We start from the raw sequence: 23292 nt of genomic DNA, 5'->3' as shown, positions 1-23292 counted from the left end.
TGAGTTATCTTCAGTAGTTTAGAGATTTTGTTTCACAGAGATTTTGTTTCACACTGAAGCTTTTGCCCCTATTTTGAGAATACTTAGGGGACATAAAAAAACAATATGTTATGTTCTAGGTTTCAACAATCCTATTACTTTCTAGAATTTAAAAGAATGGAAGAATATGGTCTAGCAGTAAACAAAAGTATCAGGCTTTTATAATTTTATTTAAATCTTAAACCTCTTAAAATGTACTGTTAAAATTGCCGTAATTAAAATTACAGTTCTGGAGAGCTAGTTCTTAGAAACATTGTTTTAAAGACAGTAGTTACAGATCCAGGACTTGCTTTAATTGTTTTTTAAATAAAATATGTTTGAGTATCTATCAAAAAAAAAAAAAAGAATTTAATTCAGCCCGTAGTTGCTGAGTAAAGACATTATAAGCCTTAGAGTTTCATTCATTCTTAGAGGATTATACTTTTCTAATTTTTTTATCATATTCCTTGAAAATCAGTGGGAAGGTATGGGAAAGAGAAGAGTGTGTTGTGTACATTTTTAAAAAGAAATTTCCTTATTTTTTATAGACACAACATACCACCTTATATTTTACTGTTACAATGCAATAATGGCAAAAGCAGTAGCTCTTGCTACAAATGTAAACTCATTCTCAGAAAAGCATTCTCACATGGACAGTGGTTAGAAAAAAGTACATGAATGTGCTACAAAAATAGAGCCACAAGACTTCTCACAAGTAAAAGAAATCCTCTGTAGAAGTCCACAGTTGACCAAGGTCCAGCCTCCTTAACAGTGAGCAACAGGGAATATGCTGCCAAGTCACTATCTTCAGTTCTGAGAGTGCGTTTACATGCTTCCCCAATGGCACAAAATCTCATGACGATCCAATGAATCAACAGACACTTGGGAAATATTAATAAACAATTTTTATGAACTATTACAACAAAGAACTTCAGCAAGAAGGAAAATGATGTTTATGATCTTTGAGTAAACATTTTTAGCCCAACAGTCTCTGCGACCAGATATTGAAAGAGAAAAAAAAATCAAGCTTATAAAACACCATTTCTCTGTTATCAACTGGAATACACTAATAATAGGATAATGGAAATACATGTTCTTAAAGCATTTCCACAGGAAATGTCCATAATTATGACATTCTAAATCATTTAGCAATTGTATATGCTACATTAACTAAAACAAAGGTATTCCTTATTGCACATTTTTAAATTGGAAGGATACTCTAGCTTAAGTGGGGGATATTTAGGGGGAAAATATTTTGGCTCAAAATGTATACTGCGCCAAGGCAGCTTCATTCTGAAAACATAAACCATTTAAAATAAACTTTTATATTTTGAAGCCAATAATCCTTTAACTCTAAGTGTCAGAGGTTAATTTTATGGGCCCTGTTTTTAAGCCCTGTGAACAGCCCTCACTACTCTTGAGAATTAGGTGGAGTTTCATCTTTAAAGCCTGAAGGCATTAAGTCTTTTGCAGCAGGTGGTGGCCCATAGTCTTGGGGACCATGAGTTGGAGGTGGTAATGGGGCACCAGGAATGAAGTACTCTCTTGGGCCAAATGAGCCTAAAGGTCTAAATGGTGCTGGTGCAGGTCCTGGAAAAAAATCACGAGGGTCAAAAGGCAAATCCCATTTTCCAGGTGTAACACCTGGTGCATATTCTCTGAAGCCTATTGGTGGACGCATACCAGGACCTGGAAAATAAAAAGGAAGTTATGTAAATACCAGAAATTTCTGAACTAGGGTGATTTCAAGTATGTTAATATAGTCTTTAATTTCTCCCAAGCCTAGAACATCAGCTGGTGAACATCCTGACTTGCCAGATGAGGCAAACTGAGATGGAACAAGTTTAGGTTATAGCCTTTGACCAACCAGCCATGAAGCAACATATTAAGGATTTAACATGGCTCTACCTAGCTCCAGGCTTGTCTTTTTTCTTTCCCTACTATATAATTGCAGAATTATTTCTATCTCACAAGAGCTCCATTTATATTTGGAAGTATTACCATGACAAGATGATAGATTATGAAATAAGAACTTTACTACATCAAAGAAATTTTGATAAAAGGAAATCTCACTATCTATTACTGTATCCATTAAAAATTCATGAAGTATTTCAGCATGGACTTTACACATGCCATCAGAATCAAGGTGCACGCATGCCCTCCTGGAAAAGGCCTTCCACAGCCACCTAATTAAACCAGGAACATTTATTAGGTCACTGTTAAATCCTCTTTAACACTTCCCTCTGACTTTTTTCAAGGTAAGGAGGGTTTGACTTTTCCTTTTCTATATTCTATAACCTATTGCTTATGCTTCCATTATGGGTGATTACAAACTTTATGTTATAGGATTTTCATATCTGTGACAAAATTTTAAGTTATGGCATGCGTCTCATCCACCTTTCCATCTATTGCAGTGCATATCAACAGATTTTCAACAAACATCTGCAGAAGTAATATTTCTGGCTTTTCTATATATAGCCCCTTATCCTTGTCTATGAGAGATAGCTATTGCCTATCTCAGTATAAGATTATGTAGTGTCCCATATGTCCCAGAAAACTGGAGGAAAAGTTAAAATGTACTCAGCTTTATCCTTTCATTGTTAAGACCTGAGATAGCAACCAACTGTTTTAGCAAGCAATAGAAGTGGAAGATGAATGTGATTTATAAGTCAATCACTACTTTTCAGATCATCATACCAAATGGTGGAGGAATTGGCCGAGGCCCAAAAGGCCCACCGAGCTGAAGTGGCGGTCCATACCAAATGGGAGGTGGTGGAGGCCGTCCCATCGGGGGTCCCATGAAGGGTACCCCTGAGAAAGGAGGGGGCCCTTTCATAGCCATATGAACCTGCAATTTAAGATTTGAAAGCAGTTAAAAGTTTTAAAATTCCTATGTATTAAGACAAAGTACCAATACCTATAAAAGCTAAAACCCAAAACCTGTCCAGAGAACACCATCAGTGCAACAAAACTCTACCCACCCCTCCTGTGTATTCCCACTGACAGCTTACAGAAGTTGGAAGGATGCCACAAGAGGGAGCAGTTTGTTACTGATTATATCTGCACAGGAAAGGGAAAGGCAAGAGGACTGGCAGGGGTTATTAACAGAGGTGATTTCTGACCAGTATGTCATGCTGTATTCACTACAATCTATTTCAAAGGGAGTCCCCCCATCCCCATCACTTCCCTTTCATCACAATAGCTCATTACTTCCATATTAAGAATGAACAGAATAAAATGAAAAATCCATTCTCTACTCATGTAATAATAGCTACTATTCTACTATATCTTCAGTAAGTCTTTCATATATTATTCAACCTCTGAGATCTTTAAGTAGACTGTCTTGTTTTAAATAAGAGGGAACAAAAGCAAATGGGATATCATAATTTGTTGAAGGCCACACTGCATATTAAAGAACTCAATCCCAGGTTTGCCTCCAAGCCATGCTTTTCCCACCTCTATTCCTCTCTAACAATGGGTCTTTGCTCTCTTTTAAATCTTCTACTACAAAGGGGTTTGGGGTCTTATCTAAGCTGCCCTTAGATTTCTCCAGAGATGTATATTCCAGGAATATATATACACTGGAACTTGAGAAGTATTTTCCATCACAGTGCTATATACACAAATTAGGAAGACAAGCCTTTAATATTTACTTTCATTTACTGTACACCATTTGAGATATTGATTTATCATTTCCTATGAGTAGTGGGTTTGAAACTAAACAATTAAAAATTTATTTTATTATAGAGCTGCAGAAGACCTACCAGATATAATAGCAACACAGTTACAAGAGAATACACTTATGTGAACAAATGAGACCATTTCTTGGGACTGGCTCAAGAAGTCATTTCAGATGATCATTGTTTCACAGAAAATCTGATACCAATCTAATTCAAATCACTCAAAATAGGGTTTGCACAAATGCAGGAATTCTTAAATAACATTCTTCCAAACAAAAATAAAAATGATGAATTATATAATTTATAATGAATTTACTTTGCCTTAGAACATTCAACACAAAACACCATATAAAGTTAGAGTGATAACTTTTCACATTCTGTAGTTCATTATAGTTGTACACACTTAAGCAACATTCCCAAGTTAAAGAGAAAAGTAAGCTCAATATTGCATGCAGTTTAAAGCAAACAAGATCAGTGTCATGCTCTGAATATCCTTCCCATAAATGCACAGAATAAAACCCAATTCAGTTCTCAACCTCTAAGTACTTACTCCAACTGGATGCTCAGTCAAAGAAGTAAGGGTGGAGACTGAGGGGGTCTCAGGTTCTTGGGGAACAGTTTGCTTTTTAAAAAACAAATGGGATAGTACAAATAGAACACAAAGAAGGATAAAGCAAAGAGCAAGTACTGTAGGAAAGCTACATGTTCCTGCATGACCACATGATTCACAGTAACTACAGAACTTACCTTGCCCTCATTCGTCACCTTAGCTGGAGAAGAACTTCTGGAGCTGCTGTTCATGTGAGCTGGACCACATCCTGAGTCTGTTAGAGATCAAAGAATGGATTCAGACTATTCTAACATGAAAAGAATAAAAATCCTCCATCCACAATTACAGATTCTTTGAAATTACTTGGTCCCTTTACCAGAGGCAACGGGTTTCCTAGATGCCTCAGAAGACCAGTACGAGGTAAAGGTCCATCCATTGACCTTGGGAAAGAAAGATCAGAGCCCTTGTATGTATTTTTCAGAAGAAATAAACCACTGGTGGACAGGTCAGGATTCAACAATAACTAGAAAGCAACATGAAAAATGGGTTGCCCAGGGGTTGGTGTCATAGCTCAGTTGTAGAGTGTTTGCCTAGCATGTGTGAGGCACTGGGTTTGATTCTCAGCACACATTTAAAAAATAAATAAAGATATCATGTCCATCTACAATTAAAAATATTTTTTAAATGGGTTGCCCAATACGTAAATCACAATTTATGAAGAGACTTAAGTAAAATAAAGAACTGCCTTGGGTTGATAGAACAGGAGATTAATAAGTACTGGTCCTAAACTTTAAGCTATAGACTTAAAGTATGTGTAGGCTGGCTTTTCTTTAGTCTGTATAACCTGACTTCCAATCTTACCAAGACTACAGTCCTATTTAGAATTTGAAATAAGATTCAGTATTTCATGTTGGAAATATGTATGCTACATAAAGTTTAAGGCTTTTATAATATTTGGGAAAGGAACACCATAGAGATTTAATTTAAAGATAAAGGTTTACACTTCGCAGTGTAAAATTTAAAAGAAAAAAACAATACAGGGACCTCCAGGAAAAAAAAAATGTTTTCTATTCTAGAACAGATTTTCCAGAAAACATTCACTAAGATAAAGTAAGAAATTATCTTCTATATATTGTACAGGCCCAAATTCAATGTTTTCATTAGAATATTCAAAAGGGGAAAAAAAAAAACCTTGAAGCAGTTTACTATAAAGCAACATGTGAATGCTCACCAAATCCATTTCTAGGCATATCTTTTTGATTAAGAGTAGCAGAAGGAGGTCTCCCAGCTGGCTCTGCTGTCAGTGGAGGGGAACATTCTCCACCATTCATGGGGGATGGACCAAAAGAGCCATTATGGATCAGTGGACCTAAAGAAAACAATGCCGTGTTACTACTTTAAGGCAGCCTTCTCCCTGACACCAACCCTCACCTCCTGCTTTAGCAAATCATTCAGATTATTTCATAACCATTACACACAGAAATAAAAAGTAATTTACATACATTCTGCACCAAGAAATAAAATAGCTCCTTTTACAAAGTGCCCCCTACCTCTCTGAGGAGGATTTTGTAAATCTGGTCTTCCCAGCATAGGTTTTACAATCCCGGGTTCATCTTGACGCACTGCGATCTTTTGGGTCATTTCCAATAGTCTTGAATATTGAGAAAGAATGGACTGAATTATGAAACAGCAATCTATTCCTTCATAGATAATATCTAGCATAACCTTAAAACACTATAAAACATATAGGAAGATACCAAAATCACATACTTCTGTCTCAAATTAGCAACTTCCCTTTTCTCTTCAGCTATAGCTCTTTCTGCAGAATGAGCTTTGAGCTATTAAAGAGAAAATATTCAAATTCAGTTGCAGTAGGCTATGCACAAAATAAAGAAAAGGGGGAAAAAATCTTACCCAATTATCATGAGCTTTCTTCTCATGCATAGCAATCTGAAAAAGACAATACATTAAAAAATATGTTTTTAGGGACTCATTATAATAGCCTATAATTGTCTGTATTAGATATCAAGAAATTCTGCAACTACAGGACAGTATTAATTACTACCTGGTTTGTAAACGAGTGCTTGGTTTTCTGTAATGCTTCTTCCATCTCTTCAATTCTCCGCCTAAGAATTACAACAATTGAATAACATTTGAAACATTTCTGACCATTTTCCCTTTATTCCATCAGCTATACTTTTAAAGACTTTATCATACATAAGAAAAACATTTCTATAGTTATATGAATCCAGTGTGATCAAAACTAATACTACAGGCCAGGTGCAATGCCACATGCCAGTAATCCCAATGATTGGGAAGCTGAGGCAGGAGGATCACAAGTTCGAGGTCAGTCTCAGCAATTAAGTGGGAACCTATGCAACTGAGACCCTGTCTCAAAGTAAAAAAAAAAAAAAAAAAGGTCTAAGGATGTAGCTTAGTAGTAAAGCACCAAAAACAAATAAATAAATAAATAAAATAAAATAAAGACCCAATACTAATAACTTCTTTATCATTTAATTGCTAGAGATTCTGAATGATAAATTATAATTTCCTTAACTGTTCATCAGTGTGTTCTCAAGTAATTCTGCTAGAAATATCTTCCTCCTTAAAACTTTTTTTCTTTTTTTCAAATTATATCCATAAAAGATTTCCAAGGTCTATCAAATGCCACACTTTTGTGGGTCTTGATACATCACACAGCAAACTGATTTCTTAAAGAATTACTACAACATGCAAAACCCCCAGAACTATTTGCATTGACCAAGTTCCCTATGGTCTTGCCCATTGGGTATAAGTAAATTTTTGTTAACATTTTTCATTTGTAAAGTTGAAATTTATTTTTTCTCCTGTGTGAATTGAATGTATTCATATACTCTCGTTATTTATACTTCCATGCTATTTTCTTCTATCTACATAATGTAAAAAAAGATTAAAAAAGAAAGCCACCACTAGTTTATTAGACATTGACACCCTCCTTTAGAAACTAAACTCACTTGTAATTTTTAACTTCCTGTACAGCGGAAACCACCTTTTCATCTGCAGCTGACAGCCGCTGCTCTTTTTCTAGTCTCTCATATTCTTCTTGGCTCACTTTCCTAAAATAAAGCCAGTTATCAAATCAAAAGTTTCTCTCTGTGAATATCACTTCCCACAATTCTATAAAATGCTTAGGCACATAAAATAAGAATTCAAACCTGCAATTTTGTAAATCAAACTCTGGCAAATCACTTACATTTTCTAATTTTTCCTCTTAATTCTCTATTTACCAGTAAATAAAATAAATGTGAAAACAACATGTGCCCCAAGGGCAAGTCTCCTGTGTGTAAGATAATAAAAACTCACTTTACTTCAATGTGGAAGATCAGGACTGATAAACCTAACATAATTAAACATATTAGGATAAAGCAAGGGATAATTCTTTTCTCGTTTCTGCCATGGGTAGGACACTAAGTATATCTTTGTCATGGAGGAACTCTTTTCTCAATCCAAGACTGGTACCATAATAAAGATATAGTCACAAAAAATCTTCTAGAATATGTCTTTTAGCTATGCAATTAGCCACAGAACATTTTTCACACTTTAGATATATATTTCAAAAGAATTGCAATTAAGCAAAAAGACAAATCTGAGTTTTGATAATGTCTGTCAACCAGAAAAAGAAGCCAAACTGACCCACCATCAGAGTATTATCTACTGACAAGTTTTAACTCTGATCATGAAACTCAAGATGTTCATCTACTGAGACAAAGGTAGCCACATTTAATGATTTTAAAAATACTATTTTCTGCTATCCTTGTACTACTTTAACCATAGTTCCAATTCAAAAGATAATTAACTTGAAACTTAATTTTCCATAAATCAGAAAAACTATAGTAAAAAAGGATTATTGATACCAAATAGAAAAAGGGGATTATATATTCTTATATAGCTTCTCATTTAATTCTTTAGCAAGTATTTTATGAGTGGCTATAATATACTAGTTACCTTGTAAGATGCTAAAGAATAAAAGAGCTCACTGTTTCAGGTATAAATGACGCCTAAAGGAATATAATAATTTTCCCCACTGGCTTAAGAAGGAATATGGAGAAAACTGAATCTTGAAGGACAGAGAGAATTTTGTTTCCAATTACCAAAGAGTTAGTCTGAGAGCACTAAGAACAATCAAAACATCTTTATAAGAATATAAAATTGTGTTTGAAAGGATACAAGCTAAAAAGGTAGTGAAGATATATGTATGTGGCCAAGATCCATTAGAAAAAGGAATCTCAGAATTACAAGTAAAGCTGGCACTTTAAGGTACTTTTCTCCTAGGTTTACCCACATATTGAAGATAACACAAAGATATAATGAGTCTGAACTAAGCCTTCATCAAATTCCTGGGCTTAGAGGAAAAAAGAAGTGTTTGGGGCTACAAATAAAGGGACCCTTAATAAAAGCCCTAGCCTTTGAGTTTAGATTAGAAAGTACTGCACACTTAAGTGATGAACAGGCAAAAAATCCAAAAGGAACAATACTGAAACATTGGAAAGACAAGTCATTTTTGAATTATCTTAATTGCTGACTAAGTTTGAAGTGACAATCTTACTCAAGTAACCTCAACACTTTTCTATAAGAAGATAACTTCATCTTAGTCCTCAAATTTCATGTATAATTATCACAACAATGTTAGCCAATCAAAACTGACCAGACACTCCATAAGACAAAATTCTGTGAGAAAAATCCCACAGAAAAGGAAACCACCTAATGGGGTTAACCGCACATGTTTTAAAATCACTGTGCTTTATATAGTCAAAAAAGTAAAGTCAAGATTATGAATTTCAGGTCTGGGAATATAGTTTAGTTGGTAGAGTGCTGCCTTGCATGCACAAGGCTCTGAGTTCAAACCCCAGCACCACAAAAGAGGAAAAAAAAGATTATGAATTTTGTCAAAGGATTAGAAACTATAAAACCAAGAAATAGTTGGGTGTGGTAACCTACATACAGTCGAAGATACTTGGAGGCAGAGGCAGAATGATGAGATTAAAGATAGCTTGGAAAGCAGTAAGACACTAGTCCCTTATGAGAAAGAGCAAGGAGTCTGGGGAGGTAGCTCAATAGTAGAGCACATGGCTCAAGGTCCTGGGTTTGAGCTGTAGTACTGAAATAGGACTGGGGTTGTGGCTCAGTGGTGAAGCACGTGCCCCACATGTGTGGGGCACTGGGATCAGTCCTCAACACCACATAAAATAAATAAAATATTGTGTCGGGCTGGGGATGTGGCTCAAGCAGTAAGGCGCTCGTCTGGCATGTGTGCAGCCCGGGTTCAATCCTCAGCACCACATACAAACAAAGATGTTGTGTCCGCCAAAAACTAAAAAATAAATATTAAAATTATCTTTCTCTCTCTCTTAAAAAAATCCTATAAAAAATAAAATAAAATATTATGTCCATCTACAACTAAAATAATATTTTAAACCCTGAACTTTTTAAAATCCTAAACTCAATGAATGATTTTAACAACAGATTTGGGAAGTAAAATAAATCCTACTGCTTTTAAGACAGGTCAGAAGAAAATATCCAGAAGAAGTAAATCCAGAATGTAGGAGGCAGGGGAAATCAAATTCTAATATGCATTATTATAATCAGAAGAGAGAATGAGGTAAAATCAACATTTAGAAAAAGACTCGAAAATTCAAGAAATGTTTAATGGTCCCAAGCAACATAACTGCAAGAGGAAAAAGTGGGTGGGGTGGGGAAAACTACACCTAGGCACTTCCCAATACAACTGTTAAAAAAAGAGAGAAATGACTACAGGAATTAGGGGAGGGAGATAAGACCAAACAACAATGATAATGGACTCCTTAAAGAAAAAAAATTAAAACAGATGGTAATTAATTGGATATTTTCAAATTGCTAAAACTAAGTAACAGTCAAAATTCAGTAGCCAAAAGAAAGATCCTTTAAAAATGGAAACTGGTTTTAACTCTAATCATGAAGTTCATGTCAACCTAATACAGATTATAAAGGTAGCAATATTTAGTGGATAAAATACTATTCTCTGTTTATCCTTGTACTACTTTGATACACTAATCAAATCTATCATTAAAGGACAATGTTCAAATAGAATGAAAATAATTTCAAATAAGAAACCAACAGTGTAGAATGCAGAACTACAGAAACTTTAAATATGTGTATAAATTGAATGAATATCTTGTGGAGTTCACAGTATATGAAGTACTAACATACGATGCCACAACAGTTATCTGATTCAGGAGCTACTTAAAGCCCATAAAAACAAGTAATAAACCTATTAATCTATGTCAGGTTTTTATTAAATCCAGAATATATACCAAGGCCTTTAAATTATGAGAAGATGAATAAAATTATAATTATAATTATATAATTATAATTCCATTATAATTTATGATTACATCAAGCTTATACAGGTGATGAGGAAAATAATTAAAAATATTTAAACTATTAAAAAGATACAAGGAAGAAAAAAAGAACAGGTCATCAAATAGAAAGCAAATTCTTCATAAACCACAGGCACATATTGACATGGACAGACTTATATTTTAGAAAGTCCACTCAAGCGGCTATAGAGAAAATTACTAAGAATTTGAAATAAATTATATAAAAATATAAATAATGGAGAATGAAGACAGATGACCTAGGTTAGAAACAGAAAAGATGACACAGGCATGAACTAACATAGTACCTGGGGATGAGAAAAAAAAGAGTACAAACCACAGATGATGACTGAATGAATTTTGGAGGAGTTGAGGAAAATAGTGCTACAATTTAACTGCATTACAAAGAAAATTAATTGCCATTTAGGTCATTCATATTACTAGTAGGGACAGAGAAAACAAGTGTTCTTTTGAAAAAAAAAAAGTGATAAAATGAGAAATGTTTCTTTGAAACAGGCCAGGCATTTAGAACTGGCCTGAACAAAAATTTGAGATTCTAAAAAGGTCGCTTGGAGATCACAGAATTTTAGAAAAGTTAATGGAAAGGTTTCAATATTTAATGCATTAATTAGGCAACAGAAGTCAAAATACCTAAAAATAGTTAGGTCTATAAGAAGGTCTGTCTTTGCTTTAACAAGATATATATATATCTTGTTAATAAATCAGGTGCAAACAAATAAAATCTGACACACAAAAAAACTATTTTTAGAGAATTCAAGTATTTTGTGGATTAAAAACTTCAAATGAACTTCCAAAAAATAACTAGCTCCACACTGAGAAGATTAATATATAAATATATACTACAAACAAGTACTTCTGTAATCGTAACTCCTAAAATCCTTGCCACAGTTCAATTTTTAGTGTGAACATCTGAGATACTCAAGTCCAAAACTTGTACCATCAATTAGTAAATATTATTCCTTTTTGAAGTTTTTATTCTACTAAAACATGTCATTCCAAAACACTCAGTATTTTTAAAGGTCCAGAGTTAGAGATACAAGTTCAAAATATTAGAATTACATAACTGATCACAATGAAAGGAAATTAAAATAAATAGTGGGATCACAGAAAGGGTCTAGATCTTTGAAAGGTATTTCCACATCAGTGACTGTTAATACCAGTTTACCACTTCTTGCCTTCATATGAATTTGACAATCGATTACGATGTCCTCACAGCCTTAGTTTATGGTTCCAACTACCTCAGGACTCTTAAGACTGATGATGGAAAGAAAAATGCAACTTATAGGAAACAAAACAAAGGAAAAAAGACAAATCTCTACTAGATAAAATTATCTGTTAGTTCACACAATCATAACAATAACAAACAATGGAAATCTTACTTTTTTAGTGCCATCTCATTTTGCTGGTAGAGTTCATTTAAAATCTCCACTTTCTGCCTAAGAGTTTTGCATTCCTCTTCCAGTCCAACTTTAGAAGACCGTAGTGAATTGCAGTCACTTTCTAATTTCTTTATTTGGTCTGTAAAGGATAAAACAGCTTATCTCTATATGTGTACAAGGACTTAAGAACTTGTTTGAGGGAGTAGTGCCAAGAAAAGTAAGAAGCATGAAAGCAAGAAGCCATTCTTTATCTTTTCAATAAATTTTTAAGTCTTTCCAACATGGCAATTTCTTCTCAAGAAGAACCCACCTTCTAGATTACATTTTGTGGACATCGAGGCTCTTAGCTTAAGTTGTAAAAGTTTTAGATCCTCTTCAACTACTGATATTGTAGTTTTTGTCTAAAAATTGCAGAAAAGAGAGGTATTCTTAAAAGTGAGGCACAGGAAGAATTCACAGGTACTATGGGACTCTTACAAAGAACTATACCTGAGAGACATCCATCATCTGCTTAATTTGATCTTTGATCTTCTCGTTCCGATCACCTAAAAAACAAAAGACTTTAGCTTTTTCTTTCCTTACTTTTAACTCTATATTCTCCTAACTTCCCTAAACTAAAGAATGATTGTGTTCAAACACTGGAAGAAAAAAATCAATTAAATAATTATACTGATTAGACTAATGACTTTTAAGAGAATTGCAAGCTTAGATTTAAAAAAAAAAAAGAGAGAGGTGAATTTCAGACAGGGGTTGTGGCTCAGTGGTAGAGTGCTCACCTAGCATGTGTGAGGCACTGAGTTTGATCCTCAGCATAAAAATAAATAAAAGTACTGTGTCTGTCTTAAAAAAAAAAGTGAATTTCTAGTTTGCACAACTAAAATGTTATCTATGCTATTCTTGTAAGATAAAAGCTTTTCTACTCTCTCAGATCTATCTTCACCCGGGCAATAAGTGTCTTGTTTAGAAAGATTCAATCCTCTATTTTCTCCCTGAATCTACTACCAGGTGTGGTTTGAAATACTTGCTATGTAAGCAATATCCAACTTGGGAGAAAACATCTGGAAATATTTTCCTCATCAGTAAACACTGTTACACTCCCTCTCTAGCTTTCTGATAGTCTCTAGCCTCTGTTCTCACAGCCTTAGTTTATGGTTCCAACTACCTCCGGACTCTTAAGACTGACTGTGGACTTAAAACCACAGAGCCATAGAGATGATGAGTATCAAAATCAAGTATCATCTGCATAAGTTAAGAAATAAATTTCTCTTACTGTACAATGTTCAATACTTAGAGGTATAGGATATGACTATTGTAGCTGCAGTGTACTTACTAGTTTTCAATAGGATAGAAAAAGTCAGTGTTCTTCACATGCCTATTGCTACATTATACCCCAACAACCCACCTCTGCCAATGCAACAGACATATCTATAGATCCAGTGATATGTGTCTACAACCCTGAAGCTTAAGAAAAAATTAAGCCAGCTGAAAAGTGGCATCTGTATACTTAATTAAAGACAGGAAAGCAAAAAAGGATTCAACCTCACTGAGACTGATCTTACCTGCTAACTCTCCATTGGTTAATTCATCTGACTCATCTCGACTTTGATCCTCAGATTCAGATTCACATTGAAACAGATTCAACTGTTTGATGTGATTAGTCAAAGCCTAGAAAAGAAGCAAAAGGTTGGAAGACTCTCGATTTTAATTCAGAAGATTTCAGGAGAATTCATGAGATGAAACATGTATTTGGAGTATAAACTTACATTAATAGTATCATCTTTTTGACTAAGAGCTACTTGTAAATCTTTCTGGGTCTTCTCAAATGATTTCATTTGTTCACTGAGCTCAGCGTGTGATGTACTCCAGTCTTTTACTTCCTGCTGCAACTGAAAAGTCAAAACACATGAATTCCTATGGGTTAGGGAGGGGTTTCTGCACTGGATATATCAGGACTACAAGACTTAAACAAAGAAATAGAGAGCAATACTCCTCGGTGGCCTGCCTCAATCGAGGGGGTTGAGACCTTGGTTAAGGAAGAGGGCAGAGTGGCCCCAACTCTCACAGCTGCAGTAAGAACATCAGAGCTATCAGGAAGTTGACCCTGTTTATTGCATTCCCCAGAAAATTGCTGCCAATTCAAATAATTTATCTCCAGCAGGAATGGCTGGGCACATATGACTGTCTCCTAAATTTAGATTCCTTATCATGTAATCTTCCCTTGGCCGGTGAATCAGTAACTATTCAAAAGAGGATCATAAAATACTTAATTTTCTGGTTTAAAAAGTTTCTTTGAGGCTATGCAAGTTAATAACTGATTGACATTTGATAAGGAAAGCAATAATCCAAAAATCCAAAACAGATGGAGACCATATATATGCACTCAATTTGGGGAGCATTGTTTAAACTTTGCATATCTAGAAAAGGTACTACATGAAAATTCCTTACCTCAGAAACAGATCCAAGAAAGATACAAGATAATGATATTCACTTCTCTAGTTTACATTATGTATGACATAAAATTTTCTTTACCTGCTCTTTCTCCTTCTTAAGCATGGTATTTTCTTTCTGAAGCTGACAGCATTTCAACTTCACCTTCTCTTCACGAAGCTTAGCTTCAGTAAGGAGAATTTGAAGCTAATGAAAAACACTACAGTTAGTGAATTAATTCCAAAGAAGAAACAAAGTTATACTTTCCCAAACAAGACATCATATAGTTCTCATTTTTTGCACATTTTAGCACACCTCAAATTTTTGGTCCGCAACAAAACTAAGATGTAGTATTAATATCCGTTAGCAATAGTTGGCAGCTTTACCTCTGAAAGTTCAGAAGTATTTACTGAAATGACATCTTTAAGCTTCTCTATAGATTTCTTATTTTCCATTATCTGCCAGGTGAAAACAGAACACAAAATATGCATTAGGATTTCAGTAGAAATACTGATATATATATATGTGTGTGTGTGTGGGGGGGGTGGGTGTGTACGTACACATACATATATATACTAAAAAAGATAAACACAACAAATTTTTTGTCAAGCCATCCCATTACATTTCAGGTAAATGCAGGGGATACAGCTTTGGACTAAGCAAAAAATCAAGAACTGAAAGAGATGAAGGAAAACGAAGTCATAAATATTTCATGGCATCCACAACCTTACTGTTTATGAGATAACCAGAAAAAAAGTTCAAAGTATAGAAAATCATAATGCAATAAGTAAATAAAATGTTTTAAAGCATAGAAAATTAACTAATTAATTACTGTTTCAAGTAAACCAGTTCAAATTAGTAATTTTTTTTCTAGTGATAGAGAAAAAAATTTCCCAAGATCATTTTTAAAATTTTCTTATCTGAAGTAAAAAATGATAAAATTTGAGGAAGAATAGACTAATCTCACATACAGAAGAATTCCAAAAAAATTATAAAGATACTTGCTCCTTAAGGAAGTGGACATAAATCTGCAATCTTTGTTTGCAATGCCTGGGATTGAATCCTGGGCCTCATGCATGCTAGGCAAGTGCTCTACCATGAGCTGCATCCTGAGCTTGTAACTCTTCATACTTTAACTGTGGGCTATGCATGGTAACTTCCAAAGAATACAATATGAAAAGGATTGGAAAGAATTTTTACAGTGTAGAAATCTGATAAATACTACCTCAGCTAGGTGATCAAGCTTACTTGGGGTAGGATATTTCAGAACACACTCTCTACCATCTTTTGCAACTTTTATGTAATTACAGAAACTTATAGAAATTGAAAATGAAATATGTAAGTAAAAATTTTTTAAGTTGTTGTATCAGTACTTAAAAGTTCCACAAAATGGGCAGAAGTGGGTTCAACTTCCTTGACTCCTAATCTTACTTTAGTTAACAGCTGGACTAAGTTCAACTTAACCAATTTTACAAAATATTTCAAAAGCCAAATTGCAGTAATACTTAGCAGCAAAACTCTTACCACGTCCTGATTCTTAGCTTTCTGTTCTCTCTCAGATTCTAACATAACATGAAGACTTTTAGCTCCCTCATCCAGAAGTTCTTTAGCTTTTTCAAGAAGCTTCATTTTATCCTGGAAAAAAAAGGTGTCAAGATTACTCACTCATTACATTTACTTTTGAGTTTAGAATGTAATTCCCCCCAAAGAAGGGATTTTTACCTTATAATTAGTTGCTTCATCAGAAAGAATCATATTTTGTTTCATGGTCTCTTGGACCTGTTTCTTTGATTCCTTCATCTATGTAAATAAAGCATTCAGAATTAAGATACACAAATTATAGTGCTACCATACAAGTTACTTCCAGACAAGTGACCCTTTCCAGAAGAAAGTAGTACTTAATACATATGACTGTTTAGAATTTGGATGATTTGTAGGAAATAATGAAACAAAAATTTTAAAATATGATTTTAAATTAAAACAGGTAGGAATGATTCAAGCTAGAACCAAGGGAGAAAGAAACAAAAAAATAATTATACCTTCTGTTCATAATTTGACAATTTCTGCATTAGTTCTTCATTTTCTTTCATGAAATTGTTCACCTTTTTGGAAATTTGCTGTTCATTGACTAGAAGGGGGAAATACACAAGATTATTACAATCACTAAATGAAATTCAATTACTCAATCTACTAAAAGCAAAGACATGTTATATGGTACTATGAGGAAATACTTCTTAGCATAACTATTATGCTTTTAAAAAGCAATCTATGCTTATTAGCAATAAGAGTATAAAAATTATTAGAATTTAAGAAAAATATAAGAACAATGATATTTTGCTGGGTGCAGTGGTGCACACCTGTAATCCCAGTGGCTCAGGAGGCTGAGCTAGAAGGATTCCAAGTTCAAAGCCAGCCTCAGCAAGAGCGAGACACTAAGCAACTAAGTGAGACTTGGTCTCTAAATATAGGGGGTTGGCGATGTGGCTCAGTAGAGTGCCCCAGAGTTCAATCCCAGGAACCCCTCCCATCCAAAATGATATTTCAATTTAAGCTTATTTCACAGATGGGAAATACAGTAAAGTGTTGTAGCTTGATATTCCCCCCTTCTCAAAACACTTTCTTTTCCGAAAATGGAATCATTTAATTCTTTGCAAAGAAAAACAGAAATGAAAACATACTGATTCACATTACCATTCTTCAAATTATCTACTCAATTACTTAATGCATGATTAAATCATTAACATAGAAATACTCTTCAAATGTAATACATCTGCATTACATCAATATTCAAAGTTAATCTGCCCCAAATTAAAACTTATCATCATCTCCCTATCCACAATTTGTTCCTCCTCTTTATCTCCTATCTCAGAGTTGGAACCATCATCATCTACTCTATTATCCATGCTAGCAACCTAGGAATAGTAAAATTTTCAGGAGGTAAAAAAGATAATAGACATTTAAAGTCACTGTATCTACTTCTAACATACATAAAACACACATCAAACACCAATACAAAGGGGTTATTACAAGTTTAAGAAACCTAAAAATTTACCTTGATATACTCTATCTTTTACCTAGAAGAGAGAAAAAAGATTAAATTTGATGTCAAACATCTGCTCAATAGAAACAGCATTCCTAAAACAACAGTCAGAATCATAACCAAGTGAGAATTTAATAACATTCTGGTTCAGGATAATAATTTATAGGATTAAAAATAAGTAAAGGTTAGCAAGCCTTTTAAATTTAATTGGTAGTGATATTTCATAAATAGCCTCTGACATAAAAACACTAAGATATGTACCTTATTTCACAGCAAAGATGTGTGTATGTGTGTGTATACTCAAAATCATTTACTTGACAATTCTAAATAACCAGGATAAAGTCTAGAAACAATGACTATTCAAAAGAAATCTGAGGAAACAATATTAAATGCATAATCTTTGTACTAAGATATGCCACTTTCACTCACCAGAAAACATCTTAGAACTCCAATTTAAATTTGGCTATTGGCTGAATTTAGAAACTAAGAGGCTACATCATCTTATTTCTGCAAACCACTAAATATATAGCAAGAAATCTGAAAGGAAAGACTGCTTGAAGAAAATGCACAAGCAATAAGAGAAATGACAATTAACATATTCTGGAAAGGACAAAAACAATCGTTTCCAAAAAACAGCAATAAACTACCTGATAATAAAACCTAAGCAGAAAATTTTTTAAAACATCACTAAATTTCTTTGTAACTTAGCATATTACTTGTCCTTTCAAATGTTATAAATGGTGATGGGATATTCAGATGTGTCCACGGATCATCCAGGGGATCTTCGTAACAGGAAATTGCATTCAGAAAACTCCAACACATAAAAAAAATGAACATTTCTTTAATGTCATAGCCTTGCTAACCTTTTACTCAAAATGAACAGAGGAAAATGGGAAGTAGCATAAAAGCAGTCATCTAACGTAGGGAGACTAAAGTTTTAAAGTCAAATGCTGAAACTGAGGAGCAACAAGCTAGGAACCACATCCCACATAACCTAGTGAAAAGAGAAACAGGTACGAGCATTCTTGAAATGAAAGAAACAAGAGAGAGAAATATAAAATGTTTTCATGTTTTTCTCTTCTCTTTATCCTTCTATTTCTTTTTTACTTTTAGCTGAGAAAAAGTTCAATGAGATTAGAAAATTCCTCACAGGAATCCAGGCAAACAATTCTTCTATTTAAGAAGGGAATACTTTCTAAGAGATTTTACACTCAATTGTACAAGGAGAGGAAACTTATCTTAACAATGATATGTCTGAAATAATTAAGAAATCAGAAAAAGAACACTCAGATTTGAAAAGATTTGTATCCAATGTTTTTGGCCTCTTTAACTGTTAGGCTTTTCATATGCAAAGTCCATTTACCTAAAATAATTTTCTTCCAATTATGTTAAATAACTATGAAACAGAATGACCTACAGTACAAACATAAGTATGTATAAGTATATATATATATATATATATATATATACACACACACACACACACACATATATACACACACACACACACACTTATACATATATGTACACACATACACAGAGATAGACTAATTCTGCTCAGGAAAAAAAAAACCTTAATGAACAAAACATTTAATGGATTTTTGGACAACACATAATCTATACTTCCAAATAAAAAGGTATTTTCTGTACATATGATCAAATCATAAAATCTGGGAAAAATTTATATAAAAGACTGGAAAAATTATATCATCTCCTTTTTCTCATTTTACTGTATTTCTTTGCAGCATTTCCCCCTGTTTGTATGTTTATATTAACATACAGTTCATCAACATTTAAATCTTAGTTTCTGCTTTTTTTTCCCACTTCACATTTAATTGTGAGCATTTTCTGTACCTCAAAGCTTTGAAATAAATAAATCTGCCTACTATTCCACTAATCGAACATACAATAACCCCTAAATGAATTATGTTGTGCTAAGTCTTCAATCTAATACACTGTTCCATTGAAAAACATTACCAAAATCTTCAAAGCATAGTTATTTCTTTAAGATAGATTACTAGACATATATGCTACATAAAAGGATATTTATCTAACCTATCCCATCTTTTATCCCACTTTTAAGACTTCTGATACATATGAAACTACTGGTCAGGATGGCTGTAAGAATTACCAGTTCTACCAACTGCACCCACACTAAATTATTTTATAATGTTAGTTTGACTTAAACCACTATTTTGTGTTTTAGCAATTGAAAAAGAAAAAGGGGGGGGGGCAGTGACTATATAAAATAATCCTTGTGCTTATGTGCTAAGGTATAAGTAAGTTAATTTACTCACAAGAGCAGTTCTCCAAGAGAAAATGACAAAGGATACAATCCCAAAGAAAACAGCGAATACTACAGGCTTCCATGGTAGTCCATAAAAATCAGGCCCAGGTTGAGTATCATCAGGCAATGTAGTAAACAGCTTAAACAGACAAATTAGAAAAAATGGGAAACCTTAAATTTATAACAAAACAGTCACAAAGAATCATGGCAATTCTAAACCAACTTCCTCATCAGAAATCCACCTCCTCAATATTTTCCAATAGCTTCTTCAAGAGAGAGGATACTGGCAGTCTCATATTTTTTGTTCGCTTCCAGTGTTTTCAAGTATAATGAATCTAAATACTTTTTAAAAATATTTATTTATGTATCTTTAGTTTTAGGGTGGACACATTGTTTTGTTTTTATATGATGCTGAGGATCGAACCCAGTGCCTCATGTATGCTAGGCAAGCGCTCTACTGAACCACAACCCCAGCCCGAATCTAAATACTTTAAATTGAGCATACATTTCCAGTTTGTAACTGGCCCTATATCATCACATTGTCTAACACCTGGCTAGAATCCCTCTGGATCATTCTTTTCTCTTAGATAACCTGGTTTTTATAATTTAAAATATTCATTTAAGGGGCTGGGATGTGGCTCAAGCGGTAGCGCACTCGCCTAGCATGCGTGCGGCCCGGGTTCGATCCTCAGCAGCACCACATACCAACAAAGATGTTGTGTCCGCCGAGAATTAAGAAAAAATAAATAAATGTTAAAATTCTCTCTCTCTCTCTGTCCCCCTCTCTCACTCTCTCTCTCTTTAAAAAAAAAATATAAAATATTCATTTAAGACAAAACTTAAATATATGAAAGAACTAATTAATTTTATGGCAACAAATAAAAACAATGACGATATATGTATAAGATTTTTAATCTTACTTCCATTCCACTCTTATATACAGATACGTGACATGTAATTTCAGACAACTCTTGAAAACTGGCTTAGATAAACTTCTCTGAATTTAACATCCTTCTATAAAATTCAGAGCCTAATTTTAAATGGTTGCTCAAAGGCAGTGCAGTAAACACCTGCCAACTCTTCCCTGTTTTCACCGCCCTCTACATGTAATATGAGATAACTGTCACTTGGGCCCAATTCCCCAGCAGTCTCCTTAGGGAAAAGACCCGTAGTAACATTAGCTGTTTGGATTGTTGGCTGCATTTCAGAACATACCATGAGGTTGTCACCTCTATTCCGTCAAAAAAAAAAGTGCAAGTGGGGAAAGCTCAAGTACACTCTCACCGGCCTCGCTTAACCATACAGTCACGTCCTGCCTGCCTTGGGCCTGACACACTCCATTTCTCCGTCGCCACGACAGTCAGTGCACCCACTCCGCCAGAACTCAGCCACCCGACAGGGGTCCCAGGAGCTCTGGGTCCCCCAGGGAAACAGTGACAGAAGGCACAGTGGCAGGTACTGAGTCCATGGTGTAGGGACGGCTGAGTGGAAGCGACGCTTCCCTGCAGAACAGCACAGGACTCTCTCTTTCACCATTTCCTACTTCAGTAGGACCCAGCGCAGGGGGCGGGTACTGGGAGTGAACTTTGCCTTCCTCCACCACAGGCGCTTTCTGCCCAAGGCATGTAAAACCAGTCATCAGAGGAAGCCCCTGGGTGGACTGCAGTGAGCAGACAGAGGATGCTGAGGGGCGTGGCGGGGAGCGGGAAGAACCAACTGCGGAGCCCGGCGGGGGACAGCGCCAGTAGAGCCAAGCGGAAGAGTCCAAATGAAAGGACTCCAGAAGGAAAGAGGCTCACCTGTCCCCGGAACTGGGAGAGGACCGGCGATTTAGAAGGCCCTGGAGGAAGCCAGGGAAACTAGCAGAAGGGGATTATAGGCAGAGACTAGGAAAAAGGAGAAAGTCAGGCCTCCCAGCCCCTCCCAGAGCAAAACCCTTTTGTCAACGTGTTGAGACACCAGGTACCTACCTGCCCCCAAAAGTGCAGACAGAAGGGGAGAAGCTTCTCCTGCTCCCTTCTAAAGGACTACTGCTCGGACTGGGCTTTCCTTCTCTGCTCACTCTAGTCCTGTTACTTTCTCCAATTGTGGATGACACTCTTTTTAAAAAAGCCTAACCCTAAGGAATCAGGTCATTATCACCCCACGCCGGTGGCTTCATTTCTGGATGCCACATTTTAGGGTTGCATGACTTGTGGAAAAGAACAGAATCATGAATAGCCCGAAAAGCACGTGCTAAAAATTGAAGAAACTGGGGACATTTAATTTGGGGAGGAAATGAACATCTGTGGATCTTTAAAAATCTGTCGTCAAGTTGAATATAGTCAATTCAAAAGAACAAGAATAAGCAGGAAAGCACTGAAAAAGAAGAGCAATGAAGGGTACAGGGAGGGAAGACTATATAATTAATTCATGTACCCTCGTCCAAGCCCAGGAATACATAGAGATTGTGGCACAGAATAGAGAATCCAGAAACAGAACCAACTGGACATTTGGGGTACAATAAAAGTTAGTTTGGGGAAAATAGACTTTCTAATAAGTAGCGTTACCACATGGAAAATTATAAAATTGGATTTTTCTCTACTTATTCAAAAGATAAACTACAAATGGATAAGAAACATGAATGTAAAAATAGAAAATAAACAAGTACTAGAAAATATTAAGTGAAATTTTCTATGTATTATGAGTGGGCAAAACCTGCCTCATTGAAAAAATCTTTCCTGGCTGTATCTAAACCTGCTACACACACACACACACACGCAGTTTGACAATGACAAACTGAAAAAAAATATTTGCAACATATTATTGTCCAAAGAATCATGTTCCTGAAATATAAAGAACATTATAAATAAAATGGCCAGCAAACCTATACAAAAATGGGCTGAAGAAATAAACAGATCTCAGGAAAAGAAATGCAAATAGCTATAACATATGGAAACATGCTCTGCTTAGCTCATAATGAACAAAATACAAATTAAACCACACCAAGATACCATTTCTCACTTGCATTGGCAAGATCCAAACGTTTGACAACATACTCAGTAGGTGAGAGAATGTGGGGGAATATAAATTCTCAGACACTGCTAATAAGTATACAAAATGATACAACCCTTATGAATGAGATTTGGCAACATCTCCCAAAACTGCTTATATATTTACCTATTAACTCAACAATCCCACTTTTTTTTTTTAACTTTTTCAGTGCTGGGGAGGGTATCTTGGGCAAGTGCTCTACTGCTGAGCTATAGTCCACCAGCCCTAATTTCTAAAGATACTGGGAATACAACAACAAATGTTTAAAACTTGTATTTACAAAACTATGTTATTCAAGCATTAATTATAACAATACAAGATGGTCACAAAAGGCTGAAACAACCGTCATCAATGAAAGTTTTTGAATAAACCAAAGAAGAAAGAAAATAATTTTAAATACTGCTAAGAGCTGGTTTCCGGAATACATTTTTTAAAAATGAAGTAGAGAAAAATATTTATAGAATA

The 23292-nt window shown here is 34.8% G+C and overlaps 1 pseudogene; it reads right to left on the bottom strand.

The window, feature by feature from the left end:
• Positions 1-905: 905 nt before the first annotated feature.
• Positions 906-23292, bottom strand: part of LOC144373433 (transport and Golgi organization protein 1 homolog) — a 133277-nt pseudogene continuing 110890 nt past the window's right edge.

This window comes from Ictidomys tridecemlineatus, unplaced genomic scaffold (genome assembly GCF_052094955.1).
Source record: "Ictidomys tridecemlineatus isolate mIctTri1 unplaced genomic scaffold, mIctTri1.hap1 Scaffold_397, whole genome shotgun sequence".
Classification (NCBI taxonomy): Eukaryota; Metazoa; Chordata; class Mammalia; order Rodentia; family Sciuridae; genus Ictidomys; species Ictidomys tridecemlineatus.
The sequence above is the reverse complement of the archived record's forward strand: the minus strand, read 5'-3'. Positions and strand labels throughout refer to the sequence as shown.